This window comes from Dendrobates tinctorius, unplaced genomic scaffold (assembly GCF_039654945.1).
Source record: "Dendrobates tinctorius isolate UK_male_01 unplaced genomic scaffold, ASM3965494v1 ptg000094l, whole genome shotgun sequence".
Lineage (NCBI taxonomy): Eukaryota > Metazoa > Chordata > Amphibia > Anura > Dendrobatidae > Dendrobates > Dendrobates tinctorius.
In genome coordinates this window covers 13,221,736-13,247,828 of record NW_027361762.1, presented here as the reverse complement: position 1 = coordinate 13,247,828, position 26,093 = coordinate 13,221,736, and positions in this window count along the sequence as shown.

Here is a 26,093-nt window from a genome sequence, read left to right as displayed (position 1 = left end):
GAGCAGTGAGATGCTTGGGCGAGTACCAAGTAGTGGTGAGCATGCTCACTCATCACTAATTAGTACATTTTTTTTATTCAAATCTTGCCAGATTTGCCAATTTTTTAAAAAATTTGATTTGCTGTCTAAGCTACTGCAATGCATCCAATTGCCATGAAAAGACATAGCTGACACTCAGAAGTCTCCCAATTCTGTGTTCATCCCTTTCCAAGCTCTTGAATAAAAACACTGCCTGTGTAATATCATAGTGACCTCAATGCCTATAGATAACTGGTAGTAACCAAAAGACAATTTATTCACATACTGCACTTTTGAACTTTATATTTTCAAAATAAAAATATACTCTAAAAAAAAATCCTATTTTGAGTGCAACCCCTTAACAACATATGACATACTATGTATGTCATATAACGTCTCACTATCTCTGATGCAGGCTCTTTCACAACAAATGATGGCTGAATTACTTGCATTTACAGCATGCCAGCAAAGGGGTTCGCTGTGCTAACCGCTCATCTGCATTCCCGTAGCACGATCGTGGGACTCTAATTCTGAAGTTCTCTGTGCCTGTCATGACGGTACTCCTGTGAAAGTCAGCCGGTGACCGGTGTTCATAGGTGACTGTGATTTTTACAATATACAGCAAAGCTGCGGTATTGCTGTATATAGCGCAAGCGATCAGACGATTGCAGGTTCAAGACCTCCAAGGTGACTAACAAATGCAGTGAACATTAAAATACAGTTTTTAAAAAATATGTAAAAAATATAAAAGTTCAAATCACACCCCTATTCCTCCATTGAAAAATTATAAATAAAACAATTAAAATCAATTTTAAAAATACACATTTTACATTTCTGCATTCATAAAAGTCTGATCTATCAAAATATAATAAGTTAATCCATTCAATAAAAGGTGAAATTTAATAAAAAAATTAAAACCCCCAAATTGTGTTTTTTCGGCAGCTGCAATAACACGAAAAAATTTAATAACTGGCAATGAAAACATCATATCTACCCCAAAATGATATCAGTTAAAAGCATCGGCTTGTGGCTCAAAAACAATTCCTAACATAGATCCATATTCCAAAAATTAAAATGTTACGGCTCTTGGAAAAGCATCGGCCTGTGGCTCAAAAACAATTCCTAACATAGATCCAAATTCCAAAAAATTAAAATGTTACGGCTCTTGGAAAATGGGGACACAAGCAAATTTTTTTTCACCACTTTAATAAACAAAAACATAAAAGCGAAAACTCGCCTGGTCCTTAAGGATTTAAATACCTGCTGTCTCGGTGTTTATGCACATCGACAAACAAACCACCAAGCCATAGCTTTTAGGAGTAGCAACAGGTTTGGTGTTTGCAAACCGAAGAAGCATTGGCTTGGTTTCTTTCAGCTGTCAAAAATTATTAATCCTCCCTTCTTGTAGAGTGGTAACAGGTTTGCTCTTTGTTTATAATATGAATAAGTAATGGAGAAAAACATAAGGATCCAGACAGGTCATTTTATCTGGTTTGTGACAACTTAAGTTGATTATGTTGGCAGCAGTAAGAATCATTAAAGAAAGTTTTTTATTCATTAAATTTGTATGCATTAATATACTCACTTACCACTGCTATCTCCAGTGTCCATGGCCGTTCTTCGATGCTTCTCAGTGACGTCACTGCAATTGTGACTAACCGGCTCACTCTATACTCTGTGTGAGCTGGATGTCTCTTTAATAATGAAAACCTATGGATCCCATGAGCCCCAGCTGGTGTAATTTCTTCCGGTAAAAGGACACTTTACCAGTACATTACTGGTTGCAGCTCTACCCTGGATACCTTATCTAAATTAGCCACCTTTATATGGATAAGATTGTGAGCCCCATCGGGGACAGTGATGAAAATGTGTGCAAACTGTAAAGCGCTGCGGAATATGTTAGCGCTATATAAAAAATAAAGATTATTATTATATCATCCTATCAGTCTGATTTTAGCTGCAACTTTAGGGTACAAACTATTCTATCGGTGCCTATTCCTGATACCATATTGCAGGGCATTCCCCACATGTCCTCCTATCTCTGTATGAGTTGTACATAGTTTTATATAATTATTCCATTTACACCTTCAACCAAGGGATTTTACCTTTTAATATATGTTTCCTATTAGGTCTAACTTTGTGGGATGTTTGCTCATTGCATCCAGTGCACCCTCTGCATACATTGGTGTGTGTTTTTTCACATGTTTTATTTCCAGGCTTTCCCATGGGATGGAGGATATGTATGATGGGTATATGAGCACGGGACTATCGGATGGTGGATGTATGATGGGTATATGGGCATGGGACTATATGATGAAGGATGTGTGATGGGTATATGGGCACTCGACTACGGGATGGAGAATATGTATGATGGGTATATGGGCACGGGCCTATGGGATCGTGGATATGTATGATGGGTATATGGGCACGGGACTATGGGATGGAGGATAATTATAATTTGCTATAACTAACCACAGTTAGTTACTATGCCCGGGCAGCGCCGGGCTCTTCAGCTAGTTGTTTGATAAAGTTATTATCTCATTATATAATGAACTGTATGATTGTCTCTTTGGTCCCCCCTCCCTCTTTGTCAATATATATACTGTATAGCCGACGATCAGTCCTGACCTCGTCCTGCTTGTATGTTAGAGGTTATATGATTTAATACATACTATACCCCATTTGGGTAACATATAAAGTAGCCTTGGTGCACACTCCCTCTAACATACCAATGCATTTAATAAGTTATCTATATTACTATATATTGAAATATATATATACTAGCTGAAGAGCCCGGCGCTGCCCGGGCATAGTAACTAACTGTGGTTAGTTATAACAAATTATAATTATCCTCCATCCCTTAGTCCCGTGCCCATATACCCATAATACATATCCTCCATCCCATAGTCCCGTGCCCATATACCCATCAAACATATCCACCATTCCATAGGCCCATGCCCATATACCCATCATACATATCCTCCATCCCATAGTCGAGTGCCCATATACCCATCATACATATCCTCCATCCCATAGTCCCGAGCCCATATACCCATCAGACATCCTCCATCCCATAGTTCCATGCCCATATACCCATCATACATATCCGTCATCCCATAGTCCCGTGCCCATATACCCATCATACATATCCTCCATCCCATAGTCCAGTGCCCATATACCCATCGCACATCCTCCATCCCATAGTCAACCATTATGACATCATAATGAGCGGCGGCGGGGCTTGCAACCTATGATGACATCAGCGTCACCATGGCAACCATTGTGACATCATAATGAGGGGCGGGGCTTGATACGCACACACTGCTTCCCCATTATGCAGATAGGGGCATTATGACATCATAATGAGGGGCAGGGCTTGACACGCACACAGTTTTTTTCCCCATTATGTAGATAGGGGCAAAATTGTTTGGCAAATTGGAACGTGCGGGGTTAAAATTTCGTCTCACAACATAGCTTAGGACGCTCTCGGGGTCCAGACGTGCGACTGTGCCAAATTTTGTGGCTGTAGGTGCGACGGTGCGGATGCCTATCCCGGACATACATACATACATACATACATACATACATACACACTTTGAGCTTTATATATTAGATTATGTATGTTGGAAACATGTTAGATATTAGCAATTTATTTCTATCGGTGTTGTGCTTAAACCTCTGGAAAATTCTGAAGAATGACCTTGATTTAGACTTTAGGTCTGTGATATCTTAGTAATTTTCTCTTTTCACATGTAAAATGTATTACTGGCTATATGAAGGTCCAGACTTGGTCCTTAATACACTTCTGCCTTGAGTGACATCTAAGTTGGATATCTGATCCACTGTGGACAACCTTTAGTATAAAATCATATCAGATTTATATAGGGTCATCCGTCAGTGAGCTGGGGTGCCATATTGCGACCAAGTTAGGGTGCCAACCTCGGCAGCAAGGCAAGGTCCTCCTATAGGGTCATGTTAGGGATAGCTAGGTATTAAGTTTAATTACTTTGAGCAACCTAGTCGTTTATCAAAATATCGTTGTGGTATTGTACAAAAAGTTGACACCCACTTGACTAGGATAATTGAACATCTGTGACCTTGTTCAAGTGTTTTTGGACTCTACAACTGATATTAAGCCTTTATATAGCTGATACGGGTATAGTTTAGTCTCTGAGATTGTTTTATTAATTTTTGGGTATCTGATGTAATTGTGGTTTATTTTGTTTATTCTCTTGCAGTTTGTTATATGAATAGCCTATTCATGGACAGCGGTGTTTTGCATTATTGGGATGTCTGGAGGCATTAAATTATCCAGTAATAGGGTGCAATAGGGACCACTAGGGCTAGCCGTTGGTGAGCCGGGGCGCCACATTGCGTCCAAGCTAGAGTGCCAACCTCCACAGTTAGGAAGCTATAAAAATCAGGGTGTCTATAAGGCAAGAGAGACCTTTTCCACATGCAATTTACACTCACTGGCCACTTTATTAGGTACACCTGTCCAACTGTGTGTTAAGACTTAATTTCTAATCAGCCAATCACATGGCGGCAACTCAGTGCATTTAGGCATGTAGACATGGTCAAGACAATCTCCTGCAGTTCAAACCGAGCATCAGTATGGGGAAGAAAGGTGATTTGAGTGCCTTTGAACGTGGCATGATTGTTGGTGCCAGAAGGGCTGGTCTGAGTATTTCAGAAACTGCTGATCTACTGGGATTTTCACGCACAACCATCTCTAGGGTTTACAGAGAATGGTCCGAAAAAGAAAAAAAATCCAGTGAGCGGCAGTTCTGTGGCCGGAAATGCCTTGTTGATGCCAGAGGTCAGAGGAGAATGGGCAGACTGGTTCGAGCTGATAGAAAGGCAACAGTGACTCAAATTGCCACCCGTTACAACCAAGGTAGGCAGAAGAGCATCTCTGAACGCACAGTGCGTCGAACTTTGAGGCAGATGGGCTACAGCAGCAGAAGACCACACCGGGTACCACTCCTCTCAGCTAAGAACAGGAAACTGAGGCTACAATTTGCACAAGCTCATCGAAATTGGACAGTAGAAGATTGGAAAAACGTTGCCTGGTCTGATGAGTCTCGATTTCTGCTGCGACATTCGGATGGTAGGGTCAGAATTTGGCGTAAACAACATGAAAGCATGGATCCATCCTGCCTTGTATCAACGGTTCAGGCTGGTGGTGGTGGTGTCATGGTGTGGGGAATTTTTTCTTGGCACTCTTTGGGCCCCTTGGTACCAATTGAGCATCGTTGCAACGCCACAGCCTACCTGAGTATTGTTGCTGACCATGTCCATCCCTTTATGACCACAATGTACCCAACATCTGATGGCTACTTTCAGCAGGATAATGCGCCATGTCATAAAGCTCGAATCATCTCAGATTGGTTTCTTGAACATGACAATGAGTTCACTGTACTCAAATGGCCTCCTCAGTCACCAGATCTCAATCCAATAGAGCATCTTTGGGATGTGGTGGAACGGGAGATTCGCATCAGGGATGTGCAGCCGACAAATCTGCACCAACTGTGTGATGCCATCATGTCAATATGGTCCAAAATCTCTGAGGAATGCTTCCAGCACCTTGTTGAATCTCTGCCACGAAGAATTGAGGCAGTTCTGAAGGCAAAAGGGGGTCCAACCCGTTACTAGCATGGTGTACCTAATAAAGTGGCCAGTGAGTGTATATCCTAAGGTGTATTATATTTGTCATTTCTTTCTTTCAAATTATTCTAATTATGACAATTAAATTAAATAAACAATATACGGTAATTTAGTGGAGTAATCTTTGATAAGCTTACGCTAAGTTTTAAGTAAAGGTTTTCTTCAAAGAATTTCACTGCGGAAAACCTTTAGGTAAAAACACATATGCATTTTTAGTGTTTTTCCGCTGCGGAAACAAACTAAAAACGCATTTAATTTGCACATGACTGTATCAATAAAATTTTGTCCAAGCCAAAAACCAGGAAGTATGAAAAGCAAAGCAGCTTTATTTAAAAAATAACAAGTCACTGAATTTACAAAAAGGTGCAGAAATGCTACCAAAAAATCTGCAACAGCAAATACTCACTGTGGGAACACAGCCTAAGGATACAGGATGTAGCAACTGACTTTCTGTTTATTTCCATTTAGACTTATTCTGACACAAAAAAAAAACACAAAATTTGAGCTTGGTTTGAGTTGATACACACGCAGCATATAAATGCATGTTGACATTGGCCATAAAACATAAAACCTGCAAAAGACAAAGTGAGCAAAAACCCTGCTGTAACTAAATAAGTAAAAGCAAAAGTGCATCTAAATAATAGAGTTTTTAGTAATACTGTATATAAGGCTTCCCCAGACTGGTGTCTACTGTTTGGGACCCAGTCCTTTTGTCTGTCCTTGTTCACACATTGAGGTCAACTTTGACACAAGGCAAGGTTTTTAATATTAGACAGTGTAGGACTATCCCGAACAGAGTTATCGTGTCGTGGTGGGATGGCTTTCATGCTACTTTTGATCAAAAACAGTATTGGCTATGCTTTTACAAGGCAATCTTAGTCACAACCAGACCCTTTCCAAATCGTTCATCCAAAAACTAATTAAGAAATTAGTAGACAAATATACAGGTGTTACAGTATATCTGAGCACATGGGAGAAATATCTGTTGACAATCTGTTGAGATATTTGAATATTTTGCCAGGTGGATGTTTTCAGAGAATGGGACGAGATCTGAATCTGAGCTTGCGCGGGCTCCGGCGGTCATTTTCCCGGAGGCCACCGCATCGCAGCAATGGAGCTGCCTGGTCCTTCGGGCTATGGGAAAATGCCAGAGGAGCCCCGAGGCTGGACAGAGAGCCTCCGCAGCCGCCCCCCAGCACAGCGCCCCCACGCTGGACAAACAGGAGCCGCCGCCGCCGCCGACCCCCAGCACAGAGCCGCCACACTGCTGAAGGAGGAGCCGCCGCACCGCTGCCACCAATGAGGTAAAAGGGGATGATAACACCACCTACACCCTCCCTTCTTCATCGGGACCACTCCCCTGCCATATACACTTGGCGTATAAGATGACACCCAGCGTTTAAGATGACCCCCGACTTTTAAGCAGATTTTCAGGGGTTAAAAAGTCATCTTATACGGTAGGTATGCTAATGCAGATTATAGTTGGACAGAAAGTTAATGTTGAGCACTAAAGATTCAAACTCCTGTTTAATATTACCCAAAAGATTATCAGAGTAGTGACAATGTGGATTACTAATTTTTGAATTTGTATTCCCACATTAATAATGAAACTGAGTAGAACTATGAAACAAATTGTTAAGAAAAACTCCATATTTAGTACTTTTTAAGCAACATGGGGAAATAATGTTAAAAAAAATCTGTCTTTTAATTAATATGAATTGCTGTTAAGCATATCTGTCAAATATTTAATATAAACTATAGATGACATCAAAAACAAATCTGCTAAACTCCAATTTATTTAACAGTTATACAAAGGCAAGAGTTCTAAGGGTGTGTGCACACGCTGTGGATTCTGCTGCAGATTGATCTGCGCAGATTTAGCAAAATCCACAGGTAAATCTGCAGGTCAAAAGACCTGCGGTTTATCTGCAGATTAGCCTGCGGTTTTGCCCTGCGGTTTATCATCTCTACAATGGAAGAGATGGTAAACCGCAGCAGAATCCGCAGAAAGAATTGACATGCCAGTTCATTCTGCGGATTAGAAACCGCAGCAAATCCGTGCAGAAAAATCCGCACCATCTGCACTGCGGTTTCCATTTCCCATAGGATATTATGGTACTGTACACCGCAGCAGAAACTGCTGCGGATCCGCAGGACCAAAACCGCTGCGGATCCACAGCAGAATCCGCAGCGTGTGCACACACCCTAACAGTGGTGAATATCATGTCAATGCGTAACAATTTGTCTGCGTTTTCTATCAAGTTCTGGTATGGCAAACCTATTTAAAAATGTGGGATCAACTTAAATTGTAAATTAAAGTGTCAGTCATTCACCAGACTCACCTTCCAATGTTCACATGATTTATTACAAGTTACCATATATACTCTACTATAAGCCAACCCAAGTGTAAGCCGAGCCACGGAAAACTGGGTAAGCTTATTGAATCGAGTATAAGCTGGGTATGCATTGTCCCTTCATCCCTGTCCTGCTATGGGTGGCTCCCCCATCCTGTCCTGGTATGCATGGCTCCCCCCGTCGCTGTTCTGGTATGCATGGCTCCCCCCCCGTCCCATCGTTGTATGCTGGCTTTCCCCATCCCGTCGTATGCATGGCTCCCACGGTCCCGTCGTTGTGTGCATAGCTCCCCCGGTCCCGTCGTATGCATGGTTCCCCCGTACCATTGTTATATGCATGGCTCCCTCCCTCCCATCCTGGTAGGCATGCTTGCTATTACAAAAAAGCAAAAACATCCTACTCGCCCTCCTCCAGAGTGCCCTTACAGCAGCTCTCACTGCTGAGCGATCACATGGCACCACTCATTAAGTTAATGAATATGCATTCCACGCCGATGGGAGTGGAGATGCATGCCTATTCTTTACCTTATTGAGCAGTGCAATGTAATCGCTCAGCACAGGAAGAGCTGCCGGCGCCAAGACCAACGGAGAGGAGTATGATGTCTTCTGGAAGCCGGCGGCTGCAGCTGTCACTGTGCGCGCTATTTAGCAGCGGCACAGGCTTTAGCCACAGCCACCAGCTCCTGCCTCTGTGACCCGCTGCCCCACCGCTCCCGCTCCCCCGCTGGCATTCTGGACAATTACTCGTGTATAAGCCAAAGGGGGCATTTTCAGCACAAAAAAAGTGCTGAAAACTTGGCTTATACACAAGTATATATGGTATATTTTGTTGCAATTCTAACATTAATTTCAGATCACACATCTTTTCTTCTAATTCCTTTCCATATATTATATATTTGTCCTAGTCTGACCTTAGTAGTATATTCTAGTTTGGAAACTGACAAAATTAGGGGGTCACAACATTATTATTATTATTATTATTATTATGCATTTCTATAGCGCCATTTATTCAATGGCGCTTTACATGTGAAAAGGGGAAATATAGACAAGTATAATAAACGTGTAAGACAAGGGGCACACAAGTACATAAGGAGAGGTGACCCTGCCCGCGAGGGCTCACAGTCTACAGGGATGGGTGAGGATACAGTAGGAGAGGGTAGAGCAGGTCATGCGGTGGTTCAGTAGACCGAGGGTCATTGCAGGCTGTAGGCTTGTCGGAACAGGTGGGTCTTCAGGTTCTTCTTGAAGGCTTCCGTTGATGGTGAGAGTCTGATGTGTTGCGGCAGAGAGTTCCAGAGTATGGGGGAAGCGTGGGAGAAGTCTTGTATGCAGTTGTGGGAAGAAGAGATAAGGCATTCAGCATATAAGACCCTTCTGTCCTGCCAGCTAGCCCAACCAACCAAACACACCACACCGCCACCAGCTCCCGATTTCTCTGCTTAAGGTATAGACTTAATAGAGGGGTTCAAAGCCAACCCAATCAGTAGCGTAATTATCTAAAAATGGTGCTTAAGTTCGTTTCTTAGAGCATGAAGGCAGACTGATAAATTTACGATTTATTCCCCAAAAGAGGGCAGTGATTACAAAGATAAAAAGTTGTTACAAAGTTGAGACATTAGATATGTACATTGCAATTATAAAATAAAAGAGAATTAACATAGATCAACACTTACAGTTGCTGAAGGGTCTTTAGGCAAGCCATGTGGCTGGGGGATGGGCAGCCAGCCATACATCTCCCGACATCTGGTGGGTCCTTTCAGCATGGACTCTGCAGCTGGAACTGACTGGTTTGTTCAATGGAATGCCTTATGGCCTCTGCTGTGTGATATCCCAGAAGGGGCCGGCTGGGGAGGTTCAGCCCCCTACTCTTGAAGTTATAATTTAACTGCAAAACTTATAATGACTATATCTAGCTGGGGGGACTTTGTATAGCCACGTACATGGTATCATTTTTTCCAGTTTATCGAATACAATAAAACAAAACCAAACATGCAGTCGTTATGAAACACCATTTGGGAGTAATCCATATCTCAGTTTCTGGGGGTCTTAGAACCGTGAAAATTAGGGATCAGAATAATGGGTTCGTGCCCTACACAGAGATGTGGTTTTTATATCTGTGTGACATATGGTTCTCGCGATATGACTTCTTTTAATATTTCCCATAGCTGGATTGGCACATGGTTTCAAACAAAGACAGTCTTTCACTTAGCTAATCAACATTCCTTAGCTACACAGGAAATGGCCGGTGTCCTATTACCAATGCAGACACATAGCTGTAGGCAGAGAGGACACCCACAGCTGCTAAGGGGGGAGAGATCACATCTGCAGCTGTGACAGGCTGATTTCTCATCAAGTGTAGCGATGGGAGATTCTGGAATATTCCGCAAAATCATATCTACTTAGCATTACAGTAACATGGTTAGCAAGGCCGAAATAAGCCATGTGTCCATCCAGTTCAGCCTATATTCCTTGAGAATAAATACCCAGATCTACGTCCTTCTAAAAAACCTAATCACCGTAAGATACAATATTGTTACGCACATAAAACTCATTACTATGAGCTATATAAATACAAATAATTATTATTAATAATAAAATCTGCTCAGCTCCTCCTTCTCTGTAACATACTGCCTGTAGGATGGACTGCAAGTTCACTATAACTATTATAAGAGAAGCTCTAGGATTCTAAGGATCTGGCTTTAGGCTCCTATGTTACTTTAGTTTCCAATGATGACCTATGTTCACTTTTTTGTTTCAAACTCATTAACATACTTTTTTCTTTTGATTTAATGAAAAATAAATGTCAGTTTTTCCAATTCCAGTTTCTAATCCACGTTTTTACTCCAGTGTCACAAAATTTAGATATTTGAAAATATTTTAACTAAATTGGTAATCTTGTTTCTTTCATATTAATACAATTCTGTGGTGCCCATGGAGAGCAGAATCCACAAAACTTTTTTTTGCTAAATTCATTTATCTAAATACTAGTGAATTAAAAAAAAAATCACAAAAGAAGATATAGCCTTACCCAACACCAGATCAGATAACCAATGCACTAGCAGGATACAGGAGACCCCTATGATAAAGGAAGCACAGGTGCAAAATACTGATGGAGCAACCACTCACAAACCTACCAATTCATGAAGCGGGTAGTTGCCTAGTATTAACCCCTTAACGGCCAGACCAAATTTTTTAAATCTGACCATTGTCACTTTATGTAGCAATAACTCTGGAATGCTTCAATATATCCCATTGATTTTGAGACTGTTTTTTTGTGACACATTATGTTTTATGATAATGGTAATTTTAGGTTGATATGTTTCTGGTTTATTTATAAAAATATCAGACATTTGACAAAAATGTCAAATTTGCAATTTTTAAACATTGAATGATAATCCCTTTAATCCAGATAGTCATACCTCACAAAACAATAGTAAATAACATTTCCTTTATGTCTGCTTTACATCAGCACCATGTGTAAAATGTTTTTTATTTTGTTAAGATTTTAAAAGGTGTAAAAATGTAGCTGCTATTTTTTTTCATTTTTTTCAAGGAAATTTGCACAATTTTTTAGAGGATCAATTCAGTTTTGAAATGACTTTCAGGGACCTATATATTGGAAACCCCCCAAAATGAAACCATTTTAAAAACAGCACCCCTCAATGTATTCAAAATTGCTTTCAGGTAGTTTATTAACCCTTCAGGTGATGTTCAGTAGTTAATGCAAACTGACATGACAGGAATGAAAAGAAAAATGTATTTTTACCACCTAAATGTTTATAACTTCTGAACAGACCACAATAGCAGGAAGACTTTAAGGCCATTATTTGGCCAAGAACTACCATGGCAAATATCAGGACCACATAATCATAATCTCAGGGTGCCTATGGGGTTAAACAGGGAGCCCCCACACTCTGTTAACCATCTAGATTTTGTAGTCTCTTTTTACAGTAGTACTTAAGAGTTTAAACGGCAAAGGTCAGTGCCAACAATGATCATTGCTGGTGCAGCAAGATGTCAGCTGACAGCTGCTGGATTGTCATCTGTAGGATGCTATTCTCTTATATTGCAGGTCAGTTTTAAGTCGTATTGGTGGTCATTATTAAAGGATGCAAACAGATGAGACTTGCATAGAGCACCATTTACACAGGTATGTGTGATGCACAGTGTCTGGCTTACAGCCTATTCCTGATGTACATACTATTAAATAAGCTGGGCTGCCCAGCACTATATAAGTGCACCCCCCAAGAACAAAAACCCCTATTCACCCAGCCAAGAATAAAGGGCCTGCCTGCATTCTGTATAAAAATTGAAGAATGTGCAATAAATAACACTTGTGTGACAAAGTAAGGACTCCCCATATAAATGTTTAGTTTTTTCAACAGAAATGAAATGGTAAAAAGCATTAACATATTTACCATTCCCAGATCCTAGAACTAGTGATGATCGAGCACTAAAATGCTTGCATGCTCAGTACTTGAATCGAGCAAGCATGTAACACAAGGGAAGAGGAAGTAGTGTCACCCTCAGATACTGATTGTGGACCCAGGTGTTATGCCCACCTAGTCGGATGCTTTAATGACATGTGCCTGAGCATGCTGGCGGTCGTCAGGCTGGTATTGGTCAGGACCCTGCAGCTCTTGGTACAGCACAGTTTGCAAATGACCATTCATTTATCATCCGCATTTTCTTTAAAGCGCCAGACTGGGAAACACCTAACACTGAGCATGGGAACTTGCCATGTGTGGATGCTCTATGTAACAGTTGCCCACCTTCTTCCTCTGGCAACTCCACTGCCTCTTCCTGCCTGTTGTGGTGCTGCTGATCCCTCTTCCCCTCATCACTGCTGGTCTTGCTCTGCATGGCACCTTTCCAGGTTGGGTCAGTGACCTTATCATCCACCTCCACATCTTCCACTTCCGCACTCTGGCCCACCTGACTTGTTAACTTAACAACATCACTTGTTGGCAACTATGTCTCATTATCTACCTCTTGAGACACTAATTGCCGTTCTCCACCATCACCTTCTTCTGACCATGGCTGCTCAAACAGCTGAGCGTCACCAAACATAAGCTCCTCATGTACTTCTTGAAGCGTGAAGGGTGAGAGACTAGAATCAATAAATGAAAATGTAAAGATTTCCTCAGAGTGTCTGAGTGTGAGATCATTGGTCTCCTGGGACTCCTCAAGGTGGGAGAAAGGAAGACCAGGGTGAGGATTATGAGGTCCAAATTCTTGGCTAATGAGACTGGATATGAGGAAGACATGGTGGTGCTGGGAAACCTACTGGAAGCATTATATTCCATCTAGCTGACCACCTGTTTCCATTGTTCTGGCTCCAAGAGTAGTGTCCCATGCCCCACCTGCAAAGTGCAACAGGAAGCTAACTCTTAGCTAAAACGATAATCAGCAAGCACAATAATAAATAGGCTGAGGACACAGTCAAGCATTAAGCTCACCCAAGAAAAATATTCAGAAAATATATAAAAAGGCATTGCATTCCCAAATACCATTAGAAAACTGATGAATTGGAGTAAACCATAAACCACCAAAGATTTTGTAAACATAGACAAATCTAAATTTTATTGATATACAGAACAAACACCTAAAAAATGACAAGTATGTATCCAGGTAAAGATGGAAACATATGGAGGTAAGCAGGGCGGAAATACAGCCATCATTGTAAAAGTAATAAGACCAGTAAAATGAATACAGAAAAAAACCATAACACCAGCCTAGCAATAAGAACAATGAAGTTAAAGTGCAATGTGCGCATCAGATAAAAAACTGGTCATGAACAACTCCTATTTGCTTACCCATAATGTGTTACAGCAGCTGTTGCCCACCCCGCGACCCCTGACACGTGTTTCGCATTCAGCTTTATTGAAGGGGATGGTGTAATGTCCCAAAATGGTTGCTTAAACATGCCACAGTGAATCGTCGATAACAGCGGTGCATGTGCCCCAGGAAGCTCTGTACACTTCCAGTCACCTCCTCCACCACCGTCGCATCATTCTTTGCATGTGGGTAAACTTGCACCCTGTGACGTCATGGGGCATGTGCACAGGTAACTGTATCGATAGCTACACAGGGAGAGACGTGTAAACAGAGTTTCAGTGCACATGCTTACCCTTGGTGGCCATAATATCAGAGAGCACAGTCAAATATGGAAGTGGCCATCTTTGGTGAGAACACAAATTATGTAAAAACATAGCAAAAGTTCCCCTCAAAAAAAGGAAAAAGAAAAAAATGACAAGGGTGAAAAAGTGGAAGACAAGTAGGAAATGAATGAATAATAATGGAAATAAGAAAATGGAGAGAAATAAAAAAAGAAAAGAGAAAATATATAAAAGATATATAATATAGAGTGAACCACAATAACAATAAACAAAAGAATTTAAGAATCCATGTCAAAGAGCATACAATATCTATACAGAATCAATAAGAAATACTAGAGAAATGTCACATTGCAGAAATAAATGCCAAGCGAGTGTAAAAAACATACACCATATTCAACAGTGATGACATTGAAATACAAATATAATCTGTGAAATATAGAAATGGAGGACAAGCTATGATTTTTTTTAATTAAAAAATATATATATACATAATCAATGTCAAAGGTTAATTACCTTCAGACATGGTGTGGTGTAGTATGGAATCAGGAGACACGTGGGACGCGCTAAGCCTCATCCATAGCCTTTTCATCCATAGCCCCATTGTGTCTGTATACCCATATATTTTGTCTTTTTTTTTTTGTATTTCTTGATTAATAAACTTTGAAAAAATTTTTGATATTCTGTTATCCTCTATTGCTTTATTTTGGGATTTTATAAATATCTCTAAATTTTAAAGTGACAAAGTCATTTATGAATCACAAGGAACCGTGTTACAACACTAGTGACTATCATGACTACCGTCACGTATGACATTTCCTATCCATAGCTTTGTTTTTTGTTTTTCTGGTATTTATTTCAGGCCTAGAGGTGCTTCCACTTGGCCATGTGGAATTGTTTTTGGTATAATTGTTCCTCAAAGTAAGCCTCAGTGGAGGAGACCCGCCTGTTCCTAAGAAATTGGCCAACTGGGATAGCCTTAATAACAGAATAATTATGAGCCGAGGAAGCATGTAGTAAGGAATTCACAGAAGTAGCTTTCCGATACAAGTCTGTTTCAATCCGTCCATCTTCTCCGACAAATAAACTATTGTCCAAACAATTTATTTTGCTTCGATGTCAATTAAACGTAAATCTAGATTGATAGGGTTATCATTCAAGTACCGCATAAATGATAATAGGCTGGTCTCGTCACCTTCCCAAAAAATGAAAACATCGTCAATGTAACGAAACAGCCCAAAACTGGGACCTAGGTGTGTGCTCCATCACCTTGAAAAACCTGCCTCTCCCAAAAAATGAGAAACAGGTTTGTATATTACAGAGCACATGCCGTGCCCATTACGGTACCCTGGATTTGAAAGAAGAACCTATCCTTGAAAATGAAATAATTATGAGTAAGAATATACTCAAGTAAATCAAGAATAAACTCAGAAAAATCCCAGTTTGCTGTCTCAAGGAAGAAGCGGGCTGCGCTGAGGACATCAACATGGCGAATCGATGTATATAATGACTCACTATCAATTGTGACAAGCAACATGTTGGTTTCAACATGTTGGCTTCAAGGTAGATTCCGTCAATCTTTGTAAGAACTTTGGTCGTGTCCCTGACATAAGAGGGGAGTGTTTCCACTAATGGTTTAAGATAGTGGTCAATAAACTTGCACACATTATCACTAAAGCCCTCCTATGGCAGAGACAATGGGTCAACCAGGGGGAATCTCAATATCATTGTGTACCTTAGGCAAAAGGAAAAAGGTGTTTAGAAATGAATGGGAAGAGGTTGTGACTAAGTGCTCCCTGGGTTTCATGGAATTATTAGTGAAACTTGATGAGAGTAAGTTGGGTGATTTAGAAAAATAAATTGTTACCATCCAGGGGAGCATCAAAGAGGATCTCACCCCAGATGCTTTGGAAAAACTAAATGATGATTTGGAGAAGGATTTCTCCAAATGGGGGCAGGAGATTGGTGCCCTCAAGTCTAAAAAAGTACAGCGGGATAATCTTAATTTTCCAGATAACAAAGTATACAGATGGCGTAATAGATCTAGGCACCATCCTCCCTCACAAACACGGTCCGAGTCTGTCATCATTTACATCACTGATGAATCTAGTATAACTGTTGACCAAACAAAATCTTCTATGAATGAGAAAACTACGAATACATAATCTACATGGACTTTGAGGGGACACAACATTCATAATAAAAGAAAACACAATTCTTCACCTACCTATGAGCAGAAAGCTACAAAATTCCAATTTATAGGCAATCTCTCAACCTACCCCCTTTCTGAAACACAAAATGAACTTCTCAAATTGGGCCTTAACTTTGTTCCTAGTAACAGTTTTAATTTTTGTACAGCCCTGAAAGATGTACACCTTTTTGCCATAAATTGGCTTTAAAGAAACTCTGCAATAAAACAGGGCTGAATTCGGGACTTACAAGTGAAGTGCAACAACAGGCATTGGCAGCACTGGAGGATTTACTGAGCGAACAGCAGCCTGATTCCACAGGTACTTTTCCACAATTGGTCATTCCCAGATCACTCACGTTCCTTCCTTTGTCTGTTTGTCCACAAGTTGACATTTTTTGTAGACTTGTTACTGAGGATCTGAAGAGTATCCCTAGATATATTTGCAGTGACAATCTTACAACTTCCCAGAGACAAGCATTGAGGGAGTTAGAGGCCCTTGACTCTGTTGTCATTAAACCGGCAGATAAGGGAGAGTTGTGATCTGGCCAATTGAAAAATATTAGGAAGCTTTTCATCAGCTGAGGAACATGGACACTTATCAAATGCTTCCCTGTGACCCAACCCAGTCTTTTGCTGCTATACTGGAAGAGATTCTGTTGAATGCATATGAGTCGGGTATTGTCCCAAAGAAAGTAATGGATGGGCTGTTACCTAAATTTCCAAGGGGTGCTACCTTTTACCTTTTTCCTAAGGTGCACAATGATATTGAGAATTCCCCTGGTCGACCCATTGTCTCTGGCATAGGAGGGCTTAAGGCCCCGTCACACTAAGCGACTTACCAGCGATCCCGACACCGATATGAAGGTGTCAGGATCGCTGGTAAATCGCTATGTGATCGCTGGTGAGCTGTCACACAGACAGCTTCACCAGCGATCAGCACAGCGATGCCGAGCGCCCGGCATCGCTGGCCATCCTGTAAAAAATAGAATCAAAATAAAAAATATAGTTATTCTCACCTTCCGACGTCCTGTTCAGCAATCCCGCCTCTCTCCACGCTCCGGTCCCAGTGATCCTTTGCGAGAATGACCGCGAGATGTCACAGTCTCGCGGGCTAACAAAGTCTTGCGGTCATTCGTGCAAAGGATCACTGGGACCGGAGCGTGGAGAGAGGCGGGATGGCTGAACGCGACGTCGGAAGGTGAGAATAACTATATTTTTTATTTTTTTATTATTTTTTACACCTGATCGCTGGTCTCCCGCCTGTCACACACAGCGATGCGTGCTGGCCAGCGGGAGACCAGCGACCAAAGAAATGTCCAGAGGTTTCTTGCAGCGATCAGCGATACCGGCAGGGGGGCCGCTCGCTGATCGCTGTCACACATAGCGATCTCGCTGGTGAGATCGCTGTTATGTCACAAAAGTTACCGAGATTGCTTAGTGAGACGGGGCCTTTAGTGATAGTGAATGCAAGTTTATTGACCAGTATCTTAAACCATTAGTGGAAACACTCCCCTCTTATGTCAGGGACACAACCAAAGTTCTTACAAAGATTGACGGAATCTACCTTGAAGTCAACATGTTGCTTGTCACAATTGACAATGAGTCATTATATACATTGATTCGCCATGTTGGTGGCGTCAGGGCAGCCCACTTCTTCCTTGAGACAACAAACTGGGATGGCCATTTTTCCGAGTTTATTCATGATTTACTTGAGTTTACTTGAGTTTATTCTTACTCATAATTATTTCATTTTCAAGGATAGGTTCTTCTTGCAAATCCAGGGTACCACTATGGGCACGGCGTGTGCAATGTCATATGCAAACCTGTTTCTCAGTTTTTGGGAGAGGCAGGTTTTTCAGGGTGATGGAGCACACGCCTCGGACCCAGTTTTGGGCTTGTCTCATTACATTGACGATATTTTAATGATTTGGGAAGGCGATGAGACCAGCCTATTATCATTTATGCGGTACCTGAATGACAACCTTTTCAATCTAGATTTACGCTTAATTGTCAGTGAAGCAAAATTAATTTTTTGGACATTAGTTTATGCGTCGGGGAGGATGGACGGATTGAAACAGACTTGTATCGGAAAGCTACTTCTGTGAGTTCCTTGCTACATGCTTCCTCGGTTCATAACTATTCTGTTATTAAGGCTATCCCAGTTGGCCAATTTCTTAGGAACAGGTGGGTCTGCTCCACTGAGGCTCGCTTTGAGGAACAGTCCGCCATTCTTTCTGAGATTCAACGATACCCCTATAGCAACTGTTGCATCAAAACTGGTTATAGGCGGGCTAGGTTGACAGGTAGGAATGGCTCACTCAAAATATCTAAGAGACATACCCAACAAGATAATTTTGATCTCAGATTTCTTTCAACCATCAATTGCCACTGGAATTTGATCCGAGGGATCCTTTCCAAACATTGGTTGGTCTTACGGACTGACACTTTTTTGTCGGTACACTTACCTTTGACTTCACATATGACACAATGCAGGGGAAGGACCCTAAGGGATCATCTTGTGAGAAGCCACTATGTGGCTAAACAAAAACCTTTTTTTTAACTCTGGTGGTCCCAGACATGTCTGCTTTCACTGCCGGTTATGCATCGCTTTCCCTAACATCCTGAGGTGTGGGACCTTCACTTTCATCTGATGGGAGTAGGGAATTTAAAATCTGTGATATTATTTCATGTAACACCACCCACGTAATTTATTATGCTACCTGTCCCTGCTCCCTCATTTATGTGGGTCTCATGTCTAGGGAGCTAAAGACAAGAATTCACGAACATGTGCTCGACATTCTTGCGCAAAGGAGACTTTGGATGCTTCAACACTTAAGACTATACCCAGACATTTCAGGATTTCCCATGGGTCCGATCCCAGTGGTTTGAAAGTGAGGGGCATCGATAGGATATATGGTGGTTCCAGAGGTGGCACGGATTTTGGCTCAACATGAGTGTAGATGGATTGTGACTCTCGACACCATGTCTCCAAAGGGTTTGAATTAGGGATGAGCGAGCATACTCATGAGGATTCGGTACTCAGTGAGTAATGCGGTACTCACGGTACTCGAATCCTTGTATTTCACTACTCGCCTCGCAATATTCGCAACAGCCCGCTCAGTCCCCGCACAGCCCTGCACAGTCCCCGCACGGCCCACCACAGTCCCACACAGCCCAGCACAGTCCTGCACAGTACCTGCAAAGCCTTGCACAGCACGGCACAGTCTTTGCACAGGCCAGCACAGCCCGGCAGTCACCGCACAGGCCAGCGCAGTCCCCGCACAGGCCAGCACAGTCCCGCATAGCCTGGCACAGTCCCCGCACAGGCCAGCACAATCCCGCATAGCCTGGCACAGTTTTCGCACAGTCCCCGCCCAGTCCATCACAGTCCCCGCCCATTAATCGCATTTCCCATAGACTTACATTGGACTCGGTACTCGTTACGAGTACAGTAAGTCTGAATACTATAGTACTCGCTCATCCCTAGTTTGAATGAAAAACTCAGTTTTGTTCCCTTTTTGTGACCTGTTTCTGCCTGTATTACTTGTTCCTGCCTATGACGTTTATCTTCCCTCTATACATTTTTTCATTATTTGGTGTCCTCTAATGTTTCTGTGGTTTCTCTGCATTTTTTGATTTTTAATTGATATTTTGACCTTTATTTTTAGTTTTTATTATTGTCCTTCCTTTTGTATCCTGACTTATGGATGCCCCTTGTGAAACCTGTTATGCATTTCCGAATGACTCCTCTCCATCCTCCTTTGCGCGTATATGTACGGCTGCGACCAGTGTGTCTGGAGACCTTTATTATCGGCTGTTTGAAGTTCAGCCATATATATACGGATTTTTTCTGACCTTCTTTTGGCTGGCTACTGTAGCTTTAAGCTTTGTCTCATTGGTGAATTATTTTATGAATTATTTTATGGATTTTTTGCAACCTTGGTGGGAATATGGATATTGTGATTTTTTTACATTGATTATGTATATATAATTTTTAATATAAAAAAAAAATTAATCACTAGTCCTCCATTTTTGTATTTCACAGATTATATTTGTATTTCAATGTCATCACTGTTGGATATGGTGTATGTTTTTAACACTTGCTTGGCATTTATTTCTGCCATGTGACATTTCTTTAGTATTTCTTATTGATTCTGTATAGATATCGAATAAACTTTAACATGGATTTTTATATATTTTTTGTTTATTGTTATTGTGGTTCACTCTATATTATATATCTTTTATATATTTTCTCTTTTCTTTTTTATTTCTCTCCATTTTCTTATTCCCATTATTATTTATTCACTTCCCACTTGTCTTCCACATTTCACCCTTGTCATTTCTTTTCCCTTTTTTGGGGGGGGGGTTTTGCTATGGTTTAACATAATTAGTATTCTCACCCAAGATGGCCACCTTCCATATTTGACTGCGTTCTCTGATATGTCCGCCGAGGGTGCGCATGCGCACTGAGACTCTCTTTACACATCGCTCCCTCCGTAGCTATTGATATAGTTACTGTGTGCCTGCCCCGTGATGTCATAGGGTGCAAGTTCACCTTCATGTGTACAGTGATGTGACAGTGGTGGAGGAGGTGACCGGAAGTGTACAGAGCTTCCTGGGGCGAATGCACCGCTGTTATCGGTGCTTCACTGTGGCATATTTAAACAACCATTTCAGGACATTACACCATCCCCTTTGATAAAGCTGAATGTGAAACGAGCATCAGAGGTCGCGGGGCAGGAGACAACTGCTGTGACACATCATGTGTAAGTGGATAGGAGTTGCTCATGACCAGTTATTAATCACATTGCACTTTATCTTCATTGTTGTTATTGCTGGGCTGGTGTTATGAGGTTTTTTTTTCCTGTATCCGTTCTACTGGTCTTATTACTTTTACATTGCTGGCTGTCTTTTCCCCCCTGCTTACCTCCATGCCTCCTCCATATGTTTCCAACTTTACCTGGATACATATTTGTCATTTTTTATGTGTTTGTTCTCTGTATCAATAAAATTTAGATTTGTCGGTTTACAAAATCTTTGGTGGTTTATGGTTTACTGCAATTCCTCAGTTTTCTAAAGAAAGTTAGGTCTTGTAGATGAGCGTGTTTTTTGTGCTCTTGTAGCATGCACAGTTTCACCTGGCCCATGACCTCTGCATCCACCATCAGCAGAACCACATGCCTTGCATATTTTAAATTAAGGTATATATCTACCTACAAACTTTCTGGTATTATTAGATAAAAAGAAAATATGTAGCTCTGAAAGGACTTATGTTTTTAGGTTGCTTCAACAGTATACCTATAAAACAATTGTTTAATGTCAGAGTAATCTTGGTGTATGTAAACTTTTGACTTTGCAGTAAGTAATAAATATGACTTAAAATATTCTTTCTCTCATTATTCTGGCATTTGGCAAATATTAATAATTATGATAATCCTAATTGACAAAGCGGGAAAGGTTTATTCTGATTTCAAGTCAGATATTGAGAAAAACATGCATGTGTATTTTTATATAATGTATTATTATTATTATTATTATTATTTATTGTTATAGCGCCATTTATTCCATGGCGCTTTACATGTGAGGGGGGTATACATAAAAACAAGTACAATAATCTTAAACAATACAAGTCATAACTGGTACAGGAGGAGAGAGGACCCTGCCCGCGAGGGCTCACAATCTTCAAGGGATGGGTGATAATACAGTAGGCGAGGGTAGAGCTGGTCGTGCAGCGGTTTGGTCGATCGGTGGTTACTGCAGGTTATAGGCTTGTCTCACACCTCGCACTCACACCTGTTCAAGGCAGTTAAAACTGGTTTGAATCACTGACTGGTAACCAACGTACGATTTTACTTAAAAAAATGCTTTGTCCCAATTAATTTGCACAGCACTGCAAGCTTTAACACTCTCAAGTCCATATTTAATCATTTTTTTTTTTTTTAAAAAGTAGTAGTTTTCTTTAAAAATATTGTTATATAAAAATGTTAGTGCACTTGTGAAGAATTTCAGCTTAATAATATAAAATCTTCAACTTTATTTCCATATGATAGAACTTACAAGGGAATGGCAGGTAGCCAAAGCTAGCCATTGTAATAAGAGTAATAAGGCTAGCTTCACACTGGGCATTTTTTTAGGGCTTTTTTTTTTTTGCAGAAAATCCTGAGTGCTTGGTAGGAAAGAAGCTGCGGCAATAACGCAGCTTTCTTGATGCATGTTTTTTCGTGTTTTGTTTTTTTTTCTGTTGAATTCAATGGGTGAAAACGCTGAAAAAATGCTGAAAGTGGCATGCTCTATGTCCAAAAAAACAAGCAAATCACAAAATACTGATGACAAAAAACAAGCTGTGTGCGTGAGATTTCTGAAATCTCATAAACATAGCTGGTACTGTCAAATGCAGCTGAAAATTAGCATAAAAAAGTAGCAAAAACACACAGTGTTAACTTAGCTTAAAGGCCCCGTCTCACATAGCGAGGTCGCTAGCGAGATCGCTGAAGCGTCACCGATTTTGTGACGCAACAGTGATGTCGCCAGTGATCTCGCTACATGTGACACATAGTGGTGACCAGCCTCCCCGCTGGATATCGCTGATCGTGCTTGAATGTTCTGGGCCACTTTTTCATCATCGGCATCCCGCTGGCCAGTGCGCATCGCGTGTTTAACGCCGATGAGCGACCTCGTTGGTGATGCAGAACTCAGGGACGCAGGCGTGAGTCATCAGAAAAGTTACTGTGTGACAAGGTACCAACGACCGCTGAGGTCGTTATACAGATCGCCGTCAGATTGCTGCATCGTTGAAGAAATCTGCCTGTTTGGCAGCTTATTAGCGACCATGTAGCGATGCACCAGTGATCCTAACCAGGTTGTATCATTGTCGGGATCACTGGTGCATCGCTATGTGAAATGGGACCATAACATATAAGGGAACACAGTCACAAAACCTACAAAAGAATTCACTGTGTCATGCCGGCGCCAGCACCCGCTATCATGCCAGCGCAGGCCACTGCCGCCGCTCCCAGGTGCTCCTCTCTTCCCCCTACTCACCGCTCCATGCGCTGCGCTGTTCTCCTGGCCTGCTGTCCTGCTATCCAGGGGATCCAGCGGAGAGACCGGGAAACTCCTCCACCTAGGCCAGGTAAAGGAGGCCTCCCTAGGTGACTGTTTCCTCTCTATCCCTTACTATTTCAGTCCTAATTGTCCTAGGTCCGGGGCGCAGATCTGTGGAGGCGTATGTGGACTCGGGTGCAGCTGGCAACTTCATTCGGCTTGAAGTAGACAAGTTCTGAATTTCAGTTGTAACCCTTTAAGAGCCGCATGTGATTGCCTCTGTGGATGGCAAACCGTTACTTGTGCCCATCACCATAGTTACACGCGAGCTGGAGTTGCAAATTGGAGCCCTGCACAGGGAAAAAAGCCTTTTATGTATTGCCCAATTTGTCTCACGCCCTGCTCCTTGATCTGCCCTGGCTCACGTCGCATGAGCCAGTCCTGGATTGGCGCTCTTGGGAAGTCCTTCGCTGGGGTCACTGTTAGCAAGAATGCTATCTGGTGCCTGTTACCCGTTCTAGTCTTCACCAAATACCCGTTGACCTTCCAGGTAGGGATGAGCGAGTACTGAAGGATTCGGACTCAATATTACTCGTACCGAGTATACCCTAATACTTGGGTATTTGGTACGAATAGCGAGACCAATGATAGTCAATGGAAAATGCGAGTAATTGTCTGCTGGACCCTTCAAAGTGGTCTGGGGGCTGAGGAAAACGCTAAAAAATGTGTCAATGTTAAAAAATGTATTCTGTAAACAAATGTATATAACATGGGGGCACCTGGTCAGGGGCTGCACGATTGTTTTTACCCCACTGCTTCACTAAAATGTACAAACACTATTTTAAGTCCTTTGTTTTTTTGCCGGAAGAGCGGGACTCGTACGCCACTTACGCAGTGCCGTAAGAGCGAGTGATGATGGAGGCAATCTACCCTAGGGGTAGGGGCTGTGTTATGGTTAACGCAGGAAGAAGCCACCCATCATCATCATCATCACGAGGGATTCACAATTATAAAGCTTGGACTACTGTCCTTGTTGTGCCACTGCCCAATGTGTAGGCATAGATTTAGTGTCTTCCAAACATTTGCCATAGGGGCTGTATCATGGTTGATGAAGGAAGCAAGGCAGGTCTGAAGGGCCAAACAATTATGATGAAGCTAGGAGTCGGACTACTAGCATAGAGGTGGCCGTGCCCAGTGTCCAGGCATAGCAATAGTGTCTCCAAAAATTAGCCCAAGGGGCATGATAGCATGGTTGATGAAGGAAGTGCCTCCGATGGGAAATATTAACGTAACATTGTTTTTAGCTTATTGACAATGAGGTACATGTGTCAGAAGCAGGTTTTGAAAACATGTGTAAGAAGAAGAAAAGGGGCTTGTATGGGAATGGAATAGGATGGATGTGATCACCAATTTAAAAAAAAAACATGTTGGGTGACTTTAGGTTGGGATACTGTTCTCTGGAGGGCTTAAATACTGTTGTGAAATCCAGTCCTTGTTAAATTTTATCAGTCAGCCTGTCTGCATTCTCTGTAGTCAACCGTGTGCGTGTATCTGTGATGATTGCCCCAGCGGCACTGAAAACATGCCCTGACATCACACTAGCAGCAGGGCAGGCCAGCACCTCCAAGGCATAGAAGGAGAGGTTGGGCCAACTATGCAGCTTGGACACCCAGTAGTTAAACGGTACAGAAGCGTCAGGAAGGACACAGGTATGGTCACTTAGATAGTCGTTGACCACCTTGTTCAATTTCTCCCTCCTTGACATTGCTACTGCTGCAGCTAGTCATTGGTGATGAGCCGGTTTATTAAAGATGGCCCAGTTTGTGGACATTTTACCACCACCTCTTTTGGACCTGCTTGGTGTATCTCTCCCCATTAATGCATGCTGTTGCACAGAGATGGTATCTCTGCTAGCAGTGGTGTCTGAGGGTGCTGTTGCCATCAAATTATCGACAACGGCCTTCTTGAAGGATTCCATTGTGAAACCCCTTGGTGACTGCAACAGTAGCGAAGGAAATATGTCCTTGTACCGTGGGTCTAGAAAGGTGGCCAACCAGTATAGGTTGCTATTGAAAATGTGGATTACGTGAGGGTCTTGGCACAGACAGTCAGATATGAAGTGTACCATGTGTGCCAAGCTGCACATAGGCAAATTTTCTGTGACCCCTGAAGGAGGAACAATACCCATCCTCTCCTCACACTGACTCTCCTCCTCCACCTCCTCTTCAGCCCACCCATGCTGGACAGACATGAAGCTGGGGTTTGGATTCCGCTCTATAGCATGACGTGTCCCCTCAGTACCACTGAAAAAGAAGTCCTCTCCCTTCTCATTTTCATCATCTTCATCCCCCAATGTTACCTGATGATATTGTCTGGGCTGGGTAGGATCACCCATTGTGAAATCTTGCTCCATACCCAGCTGCAGGGCACGCAAAGATTCCATTTTTTGATTCTGCAGAGATCTTTTTCAGCAGACATAGCATAGGGATGGTTACACTGATAATAGCCTGATCACCACTCACAAGCTTGGTGCAGTACTCAAAGTTATCAAGCACCTCACAATTATCAGCGATCCACACACACTCGACAGTTATGTGTCTTGGCTGAGTCTCAGTGTGACGGGTATGTTTAAGCTGGTATTCAGAAAGTGCCCTCTGCTGCTCACTTACCCTTGCCAACATATATGTTGAGTTCCACCGTGTT